Here is a 14,321-nt window from a genome sequence, read left to right on the forward strand (position 1 = left end):
TGGCCATATCACTATCCCTTCTCTTCCATTTCTCCCTTGCCTCAGGATTTTGGGCATGCATTTACATGTGCCCCATGTGTTTCTCAATCTACTGTGTTCAGGACTCCCAGCCATGTGAACACAGCAACCTTAACCACCATATCACCAGCTGCCCAAGGGAGAGATTTTTAAAAACAAGTTTTTAGGGGGCCAGCAGGTGGCGTGGTAGTTAAGGCTCTGGACTCCCATATGGCTGACCCACAGTTCAGGTCCCGGATCTGGCAGCTTGCTTTCTCACTTTCCCTTTCTCTCCCTGACTCTCTCTACCTGGCCAAATTAAAAATATAATAATAACAAATAAACAGATAAATCTTAAAAAAAAAAAAAAAAACTAGTTTTTAAAAGTGGTTTACAGCTTGTGTCACAGGAATATGATGTGCAATGCCATTCTAATGGCCTGGGTAAATGTATCTCAAGAAATTATTTGTATCAACACCTGTACTATAGTATTAGTATTGTGATATATCTGTTATTGCTGTTGATGTACCTATTTCTGACCCTTACAATCAATGTTGTGAAGTACATTTTTAGAAAATAGACAACCTATTGGGACAGGAATAATCATATATAATCTGGTAAATACTTAGGGAGGGGAGGATTTTCTATACAAAAGTGAAGTTTATTCTTAATTTACTAAAAACTTGTTTCAGGTTTTTTGTTTGTTTGCTTGTTTTATGTTTTTGCTGTAGGGTGCATATGCTCATCAGAGACAGACAGGGAAAATGAGAAATCACCCCCCCCAGGGGGGGAGATGGCCTCACTGCAATCTCTTCTCCATTATCCTCTCAGGATTTGGGGCATACATGCATGCACACACATGCCCGGTGTGATTTTCAAGCTGCTGGACCCAGGACTTGAACCACATAGCTGGCCATAGAGGATCCAGCACCTTAACCTCCAAGCTACCTACTGGCCTAACATCAGATATTTTAGATGAAAAGTAGAATTAGCCTAACAGATGCACAAGAATTCCTTGATGAGACAAATGGGCCCTAACTGATACCACTGTGCTGAAAGTTGTTGAATGAGTATGGCCCTTTAGAGTTCTCTCTTACTCTCTGCCTTAGAGCTAAAGTAAGTTAAGCCAGAGAGTGGTGAGTGACCAGTACTGAAGATCTTTAGTGAAAGGGCACATCTCAGTCTCTCTTTCCCATTCTTGTTTCAGGATTTAGCATCTCTAAATTCTGCTTTTAGAATTGTTTTCAGAAATTGTATCACTTTCTCTCCAACCATAGCTTGCTTCCCAGCAAGGAAAGAAGTCCTCTAGCTAATTAACAGCTGCAATGCAAGGAGTTTAAATCACTTTTGCTTAAAAACACAGCAATAGTAGATCCAGGACATTCAGAGATTTGATGTTCATAGTTTCAACCTTGAGAACCAGAAGGCCCATTATTCGCAATTTGTCATTTTTCTGGGGGGTGAGTCCCTTAGCCTACTAAGTTGTCTTGTACTCCCCCCGCCATCTAAATTCCAACACAACTTGGTTCTGCACTAGCATGCCAACTAATTCCTGCAGTGATAAAAACATGTTTGTAGGAAACTTGTCTGAAAAGAAATCCAACTGCAAATGCTGTAAAATAAATGACAATTAACTAAGAGATTATTTGCAACTTTGAAACATCTCAAATTTTTCTAGACTTGCCTCACAAGAATTGGCAGCATTTGGGATATAAAAATTAAGGCTGAATCAATGCTATCCTAGTGATAACTTAATGTACCAATTACCCATTACTTTGTAATGGAGCTGTGTTTAGGCAATGTTAGGTTTCGTTTTTCTAAAGAAGCATAGCACCATAAAAAGAGGCACTCAAACATGAAATAGGAAGATATTAAATGAACAGCTCATTAAAAGTAAAAGTGACTTTTGTTTTTGTGTTTCTTATTAGCAGTTGAACATCTTACTATGGTAAAGTGAAGTTAAACATCTTACTGTGGTTCCTAGGAAATAACATTTATCGTATTTTCACAAGAGCCTTCACAAAATAGACAAATGATGAAAGGGAATCCACTCATTTGAGAATTCATTGAACAAGTTATAGGGTTCTTTAAGAACTGATGATCACATCTGATGTCTGACATACTGTTCCAGTACACAACCTGTGCAATGCTTCTGGCAAAGCTGGAAGAGGAACTAGCAAGTTCAAGAACATGAGACTGAGCATAACTTTCTCGTAACTCAATCCAGAGCCAGTGCTCTGTCAGACTGCCTGGGTTCAAATCATGGCTATTTGGTTGGACACATTATTTAACCTCCCCGTGCCTCAGTTTTCTTGTCTGTAAAATGAGGATAAAAATAGTACATATTTCATAGTGTTAATGAATTAGAATACTTGGTACATGGGATGGAGTAAGCTAGCATTAGTGCCATAATTATTAATTACTGGGGTTTTTTGTTGTTTTATGTGTGTGTGTATGTGTGTGTGTGTGTGTGTGAGAGAGAGAGAGAGAGACTTGGAAGGGCTGTTAAACTAAGCCATTAAAGAAAAGTGAGAGAGGGAACCAGCAGTTAGCGTAATGGCTATGTCGCTGGACTCCCACGTAGTCGACCGCGGTTCGTGTCCCGGACCCGGTGGCTTAGAACTCACGCCGGGCACGTGTGCGTGCGTGCCCAAGATCCCGAGAGGAGAATGGAGGAGAAGGGATTGCGGCGTGACCATCCCCCCTGGGGGGTGATTTCTCGCTTTCTGTCTCTATGTCTCTCTCTGTCTGTCTGGCGAGCGCACGCGCCCTATAGCGAAAATCTCTCCAAAAAAAAAAAAAAAGAAAAGTGAGAGAAAGTTACAATGGTTGGTCTCTGAGGAAAAATGTTGCTGTTTTACCATGTGATTTGGATATACTTGGGGGTATTTAGCTTTGTTAACTACTATCAATACTGGGTTTGGGACTGGAGGACACCCAGTATTGTTTTCTCTCCTGTGTACCTGGAACAATCTATTATCACCTAGTGGAAGGTCGGTGGCTGGCCAGCTGTCATATGTGCTCGCTTCAGTCTCTTCCATCTCCAAGGTAGCTGTCTGCCCTTCTCCTTTTCTTCTGTAGGTTTGGACCACCCAGTCTGGAGCCAGAAACTGAGTAGGGTATTGATTTAGTCTCCCATTTTCTACTTCCTCCCCTTCCTGTCTCTATTCTAGCTATGGATTTTAATCTTAGCCTGTTTTCTGATTCTCTGTATAACTGTAAACAACTTACTTTTGACCTCAGTTATCCACCCTTTAAATGGAAAAACAATGTCTCCAGGGATTTACTGAAATGGCAGGTGTTAAGTGTTCTCAAATTTTTTGAAAGGGGGATTCCTTTATAAGACAGCATTTGTAGTAAAAGAAAGTCCTTTACCTCTAACACATGAGCTTTATCCCTTGGTAGTGCCAGAGCTGTTTCATTTCAGCTCTCCATCACTAACCTGTACGTTTTTGAATACTACTTTTTTATTTACCCTCTTTCAAATATTCACAGGCACTAATCCACATTATGGCTCTACATGCAGTAAATTAAATTATATTAATTCTAAACAGTGTTTTTTTGAGCTGTAGAGAGTCTGCAGCCTTTGAAACCACTAACTTAATTTTGTCCAACTCTTACTCAGTAACTCAAAAGAGCCAATTTTTTTTTCTTTTGAATTTGGTTTAAAAAATAATAATAAATTGCTCCCAGGCAGTCGTTCTGGGTGCCAAATTTTATCTGAGGTCTAAATCTTCTGTCGACATTGAAAAGCCCCCAAAGTGAAGGGAAAGATGTGCTGTTGAAGATGTGCTGTAACTTTTACCTTAGCCGCGGTCCTTTAGTCTTAGCTCTGTGACTTTGGGCACATCGCTTAGTCTCTCTGAGGTTTGGTTCCCTTATCTGCAAATCCACATCCACAATAAATTTTTGACAGAAATAAAGAAAATCATCTTTACTGAGCATTTTCAAAGTATCTATCTGCATGTAAAATCCTATCTCTAAAGGCCAGATATAAGTAGGAGACTATTTATTCCAATTATAGTGTCATTACTTAAAATTGGACTGAAAGCGCATTCCAGGTAAAGGGCTCTGTCAGCATCCTTTATAGAGTCTTCCTCTGCAGTACATAAATGAATAGAGCAGAGTATACTTTCCTCAAAACTTTTAAATTGGTTTCAGCATTTTGCCACATTTCTTTGAAGACCCTTGATTTTTACCAAATCTTTATCGTTTCAGGTAGGAATTTGTGTATGTGTTTAAACCAGCCAGACTCACTGGAATGAAAATGATAAAGCTGTGCAATACTGGGTTGATTCTCTGTATTTGGTGGTAGGCAGAGGAGTTGTTCTTTTAGAAAATATGAGCAAACTGATTTTTTATTATACTTTCCTAACACATATTTAGGGGTACAGTGGGGATTTAAAAAAAAAAAGAGAGAGAGAGAGAGATTTTGTTATAGGGCACATGTGTTCACCAGAGAGACAGAGAGACAGAAAGCAAGAAATCATCCCTCAGGGGGGATGCCACACTGCAGTCTCTTCTCCTTCATTCTTCTGTAGGGATTTTGGGCACACACATACATGTGGTTCCAGAACTTGAACACCACAGTTGACTACACGGGAGTCAAGCGATGTAGCCTAAGTTATGGCCGTCTGTTGGTCTCCAGTGTAGATTTTTTAAACCTTGTGTACGTTGTGTAATGATCAAAACAAGGGTGATGGGCAGTCCACTGTCTCGAACACTTGTTACTTTGTGTTGTGCACATTTGAAATCACTCTTCTGGAGACCAGCAGTTGGCATAATGGCTATGTTACTGGACTCCCATATAGTCGACCACAGTTCAAGTACCAGACCTGGTGGCTTAAACTCATGCCAGGCGCATGTGCACGTGTGCCCAAGATCCTGAGAGGAGAATAGAGGAGAAAGGATTGTGGCGTGGCCATCCTCCTGGGGTGTGATTTCTCACTTTCTGTCTCTTTCTGTCTTTCTGGTGAGCGCACGCACCCTATAGCAAAAACCTCTCCAAAAAAAAAAAGAGAGAGAGAGAGAAATCACTCTTCTGACTCTTTTGCTGTATTTTCAGTTGTCTTTAGCTATCATAAGTACTGTGCTATAGTACAACAACTCATTACACTTATCCACCTGCATTCTTGTATCTATTAACAAAGCCCTCCCCATTTCCCCATCCTTCTCTACTTTTCAATTTCTGGTACCCACCATTACACTCACTACTTCTATGCAGTTAATCTTTTTCTTTCACTAATGAGTGAAAACACACAGTATTTTTTTTCTTTTCTTTTTTTTAGGATTTTGCTATACTGTGAGTGCACTGTTCAGAATCCACAATAAGAAGAAAAGTGAGAAGTTATCCCCTGGGGAGGGGCATGGCCATACCTCAACCTTTTCCCCATTCTTCTATTAGGATTTTGGGCATGCATATACACACATGCCAATGTGATTTCAAGCTGCCATGTCCAGCACTTGAGCCATAGTCAGCCATGTGGGAGTCCAGTGCCTTAACCACCATACCATCTGCTGGCCCTCAGTATTTGTTTTGTAGTTCCTGGTTTATTCCATTATTTTCCCCAGGTTTGTCCATTTTGCTTCAATTAACAGGATTCCATCCCTTTTTATAACTGAACAATATTGCATTATGTATATCTACCATATATTTTTTTACCTGTTTATCAGGTTTAGGGCACTTAGGTTCATTCTGTTTCTTAGCTGTTGTGAATAGTGTAACATAAACATGGGGTGTAGATATCTCTTTACTCTATGGATTTCTTTTCCCTTGGTATATACCAAGTAGTGGGATTACAGGATCATAGAGCAGTTCTGTATTTTGTTTTATGAGGAACCTCTGTACTATTTTCTATAATAGTTGTATTAATTCCCACTCACAGTGACAAGAGCTTCCCTTTCTTTATGACCACACCAGAACTTCTTATTCTTTGTGTTGTTTTTTTATTTTTTATTTTTATCCTAGTCATGCTAACTGGGATAAGGTGATACCTCATTATGTTTTTGTATTGCATTTTCGTAATGGTTAGTGATGTCAGGCTTTTTATCATGTGCTTGTTGGCTCTTTGTGTGTCTTCTTTCAAGAACTATAAGTAGGGACCAGCAGTTAGCATAATCGCTATGTCGCTGGACTCCCATGTAGTTGACTGCGGTTCGAGTCCCAGAGTCTGAAGCTTAAACTCACGCCGGGCGCATGTGCGTGCGTGCCCAAGATCCTGAGAGGAGAATGGAGGAGAAGGGATTGCAGTGTGGCCATCCCCCCTGGGGGGTGATTTCTCACTTTTTGTCTCTCTGTCTCTCTCTGTCTTTGTGGTGAGTGCACATGCCCTATAGCAAAAACCTCTCCAAAAATTTTTAAAAATATATATTTAAAAAAATAAAAAAGAACTATGAGTACAAGATACCTTTCTAAGGATAGGTTTGCCTACATACAACTAATGCAGTCAAGGAGTATGCAGTTTGGGTGCATGTATAACAGACCTTTAAAAACAGGAGACATTTAGTAAATTCTTCACAGGTTAGAAACAGGTAGTGTGACACTTATAAACAAAGTTTTTTGGAAGACAAATGGTATTTTATAATCTATGATAACTTCTTTTCATTTTTGTTGGTTATTTTCTGCCACTCATAGATGCAGGAGATGCTCCAAAGACACTCCAAATGATATCAAACAATACATAAAAAATGCCCCCATCCCCTCCAGATAGCTACATACTGTTTAAAACAACTTTCACATTAGAGTCTGCAAGACTTTTCAGACATGTAACCCTCTCTGAAAGAATTACATTTCTAAAATGTTTACCTGTCTCTGTTAGTGTTAAAAGCCAGTCAGTTATTAATTGACTAAGGGATATAGAAACACAGTATATAGATGTAAATACCAGATATAGTGTGTGTGAAAGAGGAGGGTCTGAGAAAGGACATTTAGAAGAAAAATAGGGAGGCAAAGCATTAATGGCACAAAGAAATGTGGTATTATCTGTTGAAAATATTTTGTGGTTTCATCAACTGTACTAGGGAGAAATGTTCACCTGTTGAAATAACCGTTCTGTAAGACCAATAATAATGTGATTGAATGTATAAAAGAAAATGAAATAAAATAAATAAATGGGAAAACCACACCAGCACAGATTTTAAAGGATTTGAGCCCAGTTAAGTGTCTTGGTTTAAGAAGGAGGGTAGAAATTTGACCAAATTCTTTGATACTGAGTAAAGTGCACTCACACTGCTGTCCTTTGAGTGCTGGAACAGCACGCGTGGTAAAGCTGGCACGCTTTCTTTATGTGCTGCATGATCCTTACCTGTGTGAATTTAGCGGCCCTGTAGATAGTATAGAAGTGGCAAGCTTTTCTCCTTTGCCACTTTTGAATTTATCTTCACTCTTTAATATGAAGAGCAGTAGACTTGATCATATATATAGTATCTGTGTTCTTTATAGTAACATATTATTACTGAATTAGCAGTTGTATCCCCCCACTTAGTCATCACAGTTTTTTTTTAATAAAGACTGTATTTTTCTTATAAACTTTCTTTTTAGATCATCGAATGTCCACGTGTATACAAATTATGACCAGCTCTGTTTGTACCTATTCATTTCTCTTTTTTAAGATGATTTCTTTCTTTCTTCAGTGAAGTAAAGAAATAGAGATAGTCAAACCCAACATGGTCTTGACCCTGCATCCAGCCCCCCACCCCAGCCTCAGTGGGCCCTAGATCATGGGCACACACAGTGACCTTACGTATCAGGGTGGTCTCCACGTGTGAACTTGGAATCTTCTCAGTTGAGTCAGCCTCACAGAGCATGGTGTTACCATGACACTGTCTACCCTCTATGTCTTTCTATTTCAGAAGTGACTGTATTTTGTATTTAATGTTTTGCTTTGTAATGTAATTACTTTACAACTGAGTAAAACAAACAGATAAACCAGAAGGGTGAATTTCAAAGGTACACAGCATGTCATGATAAATAGTGGAGAAAGTGAATACATTTTTTGAAATAATGATTTTATTTAACTTTATTTATTTATTTATTTTAATTTGACCAGAGAGGAACAGAGTGAGAGAGAGAGAAAGTGAGACAGCAAGCCGCCAGGCCCGAGACTCGAACATTGGTCGGCCATGTGGGAGTCCAGCATCCTTAACTACCATGCCACCTGCCAGCCCCAAAAGTGAATATTTTTATATCCTTAATTTAATTGTTGCACATTATATGCATGCTTTAAAAAAACATACTGTAATGGGACCAGCAGTTAGTGTAATTAATGGCTATTAATGACTATGTCGCTGAATTAACATGTAGCCGACCACGGTTCAAGTCCCAGACCCAGTGGCTTAAGCTCATGCCAGGTGCATGTGCATGCATGCCCAAGATCCCGAGAGGAGAATGGAGGAGAAGGGATTGCAGCATGGCCATCCCCTGTGGAGGGGGAGATGTCTCGCTTTCTGTCTCTGTCTCTCTCTGTCTTTCTGGCGAGCGCACACGCCCTATAGCAAAAACTTCTCCAAAAAAAAAAAAAAAAAAACCTGTACTTGTACCCACAAAGATGTATAACAACCGTAACTCAGAAGTGACAGTAAGTATTTAAAAACTAACAGATTTATAACAAAGTTCCAGCTGTGGTGGCACATGGGATAGTACAGTGCTAGAAGCCATATTAAAGATCAGGGCTCAGTTTTTGGGTTGACCTGTATGTGCCAGGTAATCCTGACTGGCTGAGAAAGGGTGGGGCAATCACAGTGTGCAACCCAGTTGGTGGTTCCTGTCTCTCTTTTATTCAGACCCTCCCTCTCATGGAAGAAATAAAAAGAAAGAAAGGAAGGAATAGAAAGATAGAAAGAGAGAAACAAACTTAAAAAAAAAAATTACAAGGGGACCAGCAGTTAGCGCAATGGCTATGTCGATGGACTCCCAGGTAGTCAACCATGGTTCGCATCCCCAACCCGGTGGCTTAAAACTCACGCCGGGTGCGTGTGCGTGCGTGCCCAAGATCCTAAGAGGAGAATGGAGGAGAAGGGATTGCGGCATGGCCATCCTCCCGGGGGGTTATTTCTCACTTTCTGTCTCTCTGTCTTTGTCTGTCTGGCAAGCTCAAGTGCCCTATAGCAAAAACCTCTCCCCCCCCCAAAAAATGACAAGGACCAGACAGCAATGCAACAGTAACATGACCCTCTGCAGTGTGAGGATCGCAGGTTCTGAGGCCTCCCTATACACACCAGGTGTGTCTGACCTGAACCAACTAGGGTGGATCGTGGTGTGGGGGCTCTGGTGGGGGTGCCTATCTCTCTCTCCCCTACTTTCACTTCCTCTCTCTCTGCCAGAAGAAACAAATAAGCACAAAAAGTTAGAAATAAAATGAGTAAGCATGAAAGCCTCTTAAAAGTGCCATGGGTAGGAAGATACCTAGAAATACTTTTCCTGTATAACATGGTTCTTGTGGAGTTATAAGTCATGTGTTTTGCCCACAAAGCACATACTAATATTAAGCTGTTTTTAAAGTGATTGTGTTGCATCACCATGGTTCTTCTGTGCTCTGTAGGCTATCGTGTTGCTTTAATGAAATGAACTGGGTCCTCAGCTCTTAAATCTGCATGCTGGAAATGATTACATAAAACTGAACAGCTATGTCTGAATTTTTATGAATCCCGAGAATTTATTCTTTGAGAAAAAAATCCTACACAGACTTTTCATATTCTTTGAGGGAGAATACTTTGCATTTGTAACAAATTTTTGTTGAAAATACAGTATTTTAGGTTATATAGCATTCTGTTTGAAAAATCAGCATCATCTCTGCTTCAAGGTCTGTATTTTAACTTTGTGCAGATGTGTGCTAAAAGAACATGATGTGCTTATTTGTTGCATTTATACTACTTTCTTACTTCAAGTAAGATGGATGAAATTACATATTAAATCAAAACAGCAGCTCAAACGGCAGTCCTTAGCAAACTGAAAAACCTTCCAGAAGCAGTAAAGAAAATGAGAATATGACCTTAATAACTCATTGACTTTTGCAAGATTTGTCTATTTTAAAATATGCATATAATAGTTTCTTAGTGGGATTTACTCTGTGTCAACTGTCTAATGTTTAAAAGTAATTTACCATTAAGTTGAGTTGGTAAAGTATCACCAAAAACCTTGTTTTCTATCATAGCTAAATATAGCACTCTAATTTTTACAAACCTTCAACTCTATACAGGTACATACATTGTGTGTGGCATGAAACTTCAGTTAGTGAGGATTGCTGCATGGTTTTGGGCACGTTATTTAACCTCCCTCAACTCTAATTTTTCTTGTCCAAATAATACCTGCCTTTTAGGATGATTGGCCTGGCTAAATGGGAATATCTATCTGTTGTAATTGCTGGCACATATATAGGGGTACCCCATCATCTCCAGTCAGTGTGCCAAGCTTCGTAAGCTACTGTGTGTTTCTTGCTACTTGTAACCTAGAAGGCTCTTTGTATTACCTATCATTTATCACATGCAATTCTGAAGTGAAACTGTGTTAGAAATTACTTACCACACTTAATTCTAAAGTGAAGATTTAGAATATGTAGAATAAATGTTTCTTAGGATAAATTAGGAGCATGTTTATTGAGTGGCTACTGAATATAAAACATGACTCTCTATCCTATACAGTTGAATATATTTGGAATCTGGTAAAGGAAGAGTTAATCTAAATATAGTTCCCATTTCATCTTATAGCTCTTTTCCCCTTTTGTTTGCTATTTTGTTATTTCTGTGACCTTGCTGTTAACTTTAAGAAAGTTTCCAAAATATAAAAGCACTTGACTTTGTTCCATAGTCATTTAAAAATAGGGTTAATCAATATGAACATTAGCTAGGGCACAACTTGGTGCTTTTTTATTGATTTCAGTTACCAATGCCCTCAGGGTTATATATGTGAGAATGAAAGAAAGATATATGAAATATGCACCCAGGTTAAACAGACCAGTTTTCTTCTTACATCTGCAACCACTATAAGCAGAATTCTTTATATGGAAGTGACTTCGGTAGCAGTTTGTTCCTCTTACACACACACACAGAGAACCGTACGTGGTGTGCTGAGCTGGTATTTTTGTTCCTGAGGCCAAGACTTGAATGGTGTTTTGGAAGGTTTGGCCATTTTGTTACTTTTATTAATTATAAAATGTCATTCAAGATTATAGACTTACAGCCCATGAATACACTTTTTGGCATTTTAACAGATGGTGATAAGCCAGAATCTTGAGGATTTGAAAGATGTTCTGCTAAATAGCCAGTTGCAGGCCAGTAAAGCCCAGAGGGTGAATACCAGGGAAGCCTGCGCAGTAGGGCATTAACTATGTAGAAAGTTGTGTAAGGAAGTTGGCTGTAGGCAGAGGTTGTCATGTGCCATCTGCCCTGTCAGTCAGAGCTCCAACAGTGTTCCCTGTCCCCAGCGCCCCTGTGGGCTACTGCCCATCCATCAGCACTGACAGATACTGGCTGCCTCCCCACCATGCTAGGGAAGCCACAGACACAAAAGGGCTTGTATATCTCCTGGTCACCAGTTTAGAAGGAAGCTAGTTTTCTTTTTCTTTTTCTTTTTTTTAAGAGAGATTTTTGCTATAGTACACATGCACTCACCAGAGGGACAGAGACAGAAAGCGAGAAATTACCCCCTGGGGAGGATGGGCATGCCGCAGTCCTTCTCCTCCATTCTTTTCTTGAGATTTTTGGGCACGCATGAACATATGCCCAGCGTGAGGTTTAAGCCACCAGGTCTGAGACTCAAACTGCGGTCGACTACGTGGAAGTCCAGCAACACAACCATTACACCATCTGCTGGTCCCCTGGAAGCTAGTTTTCAAAAAGGGAGACTATGCACAAAATCCTTGATCTTTTAGAAGACCACTAACCAAAATACATTCTCAAGAATTAGTTGGATTCTGAAGAATCTATTTTTGACCAGAAACATGGCTGGAGAAATTTGAGTTGCACACTTTAACCCAAGGAGATGCCCAATTAAATGAGAGGAGTAAGGCCTTTCCTCACCTGATACCAGATTTTCAGTAGCAGAGTATCACTGAAGAGGCCTTTTCTGACTGAACACAACAATGTGGGGAAGACTTGAAATTGTAATTTTTTTTGTAATGTTGCAGCCACATGCCAAATGGTATATATCCCAGTTGTGACAGACAGACCTCCAACAGTTCTCCTCTTGTATTCTAGAGACATTCTTAGAGGAAAAGATTTGAGGGCACAGTATCACTGTCTGCTTACTGTGTTGATGTTTTTAAAGTGCCATCAATCACAGGAAATGGAACTTAATGATGTAGAAAAGTACCCAGTCAGAGAATATCAAGGAAGAAACCTACAGCCCAGTATTCACATACAATTGAAGAGAAATGCATCTTCATCCTTTTGTTTGTTTGTTTGTTTTTTCCTTCTTAATATTTTTTTGAAATTTGATATAGGGTACATGCGCTCTATTGAGAGAAAGAGAAAGAGAGAGAAGGATAGTAAGAAAGTCCTCCCCCCCAGGGGGTGGTCCTGCTGCAGTCCCTTTTTCTCCATTTTCCTGCTGGGATTTTCGGTATGCAGGCACATATACTCAATATGTTTTTCAAGTGACTGGGTCCAGGACTCAAACCATGAAGTCGGTCATGTGGCATCCAGCTGCCTTAACCACCACACTACCATCTGGCCCAAATTGTTTTTTTCTTAATCTCCTATTACTGAACTTCAAAATTAAGTAATTGAGAGGTACCTGTGCAAGCAAGAGAAGTGGTTAACTGCAAAAGGCAAATTTTATTTTTAAGAGTTTTTTTTGCTATAGGGTGCTTGCACTTGCTGGAGAGACAAGAGAAAGATAGATAGACAGAAAGTGAGAAATCACCTACCCAGGGGGATGGCCATGCTGGAATTCCTTCTTCTCAGTTTTCCTCTTGAGATTTTGGGCACACACACACTCATGCCCAGTACGAGTCTTAAGCCACCAGATCCAGGACTTGAACTGCAGTCAACTATGTAGGAGTCCAACAACGTAACCATTATGTCATCTGCTGGTCCTGCAAAAGGAAATTTTTAATAGCATTTTTTGGGGGGGCAGATATTGCAGCTGTAGAGTACATAATGATAATATCTTTAGATTATACAATTGAGGTCTTACTTGCTTCCATTTTGGAAGAAAGTTCCTTTTAAATGATATCTTCTCCCATATTTTTTCTTTTGACTTTGAATACTCAATTTTTTTGGGGGGGGGGAGAGATTTTCACTATAGGGTGCATGCGCTCGCCAGACAGACAGAGAGAAAGACATAGAGACAGAAAGCGAGAAATCACCCCCCAGGGGGGATGGTCACACCGCAGTCCCTTCTCCTCTATTCTCCTCTCGGGATCTTGGGCATGCACGCACACGCACCCGGCGTGAGTTTTAAGCCACCAGGTCCGGGATGTGAACCGCGGTCGACTACATGGGAGTCCAGCGACATAGCCATTATGCCAACTGCTGGTTCCCTTGAATACTCAATATTGACACAATTACTTAAGACTTCACTATTAATGGAATTTGAAAGTTATTAGGCTCTGGGACCAGCAGTTAGTGTAATGGCTATGTCGCTGGACTCCCATGTAGTTGACCGTGGTTTGCGTCCTGGACCCGGTGGCTTAAAACTCACGCCGGGCACATGTGCATGCGTGCCCAAGATCCCAAGAGGAGAATGGAGGAGAAGAGATTGCGGCGTGGCCATCCCCCCTGGGGGTGATTTCTCACTTTCTGTCTCTCTGTCTGGTGAGCACACATGCCCTATAACAAAAACTTCTTTAAAAAAAAAAAAAGAAAGAAAGTTATTAGGCTCATAGTATGCTGTACAAATAATGACACTCACATTATAGATTCACAGAAATACAAAGCAATGCTATGGCATATGAATAGAGTAATTCATTTGTCAAAAGCAAGCAATGCCTAATGCATATTTTGTTGAATTTTGGTATTATCAATTGATTGCTTATTAGCTAATTTAATTTTAAAATCAAATAAGTTTTTCTAACTGAAATTTTAGGAAACATTAGGTAAATATAGATAGCCTTATAGAAAGTACATACAATACTAAGCTATAGTGAACAGTATTAGTTTTTTGGTGCTGACTCCAAGCAGATACTTAATTGGAAAAATAGACAAGAATTTAAATCCACTTCCTCTCATCCCTCAATTCCTACCTTTCTTCTCAAGATGGGTCCCAAACAACACAACACATATAGCAGATTCTCAATAAAGATGGATTGACGTACAGGCCGAAATGACTGAGTCATTCAAAAATGAATTTGTGATGACTGATTTTTTTTTTTTTTTTTTTTTGGGGA

At 39.8% G+C, this 14,321-nt stretch overlaps 1 protein-coding gene across 1 annotated transcript in view; it reads left to right on the top strand.

The window, feature by feature from the left end:
* The window catches only part of SRBD1 (S1 RNA binding domain 1), a 236,477-nt gene that overhangs the window by 217,471 nt on the left and 4,685 nt on the right, over positions 1–14,321 (top strand). The gene's annotated exons all lie outside the window — the stretch shown is intronic.

Source organism: Tupaia chinensis, unplaced genomic scaffold (genome assembly GCF_000334495.1).
Source record: "Tupaia chinensis unplaced genomic scaffold, TupChi_1.0 Scaffold000661_1, whole genome shotgun sequence".
NCBI lineage: Eukaryota > Metazoa > Chordata > Mammalia > Scandentia > Tupaiidae > Tupaia > Tupaia belangeri.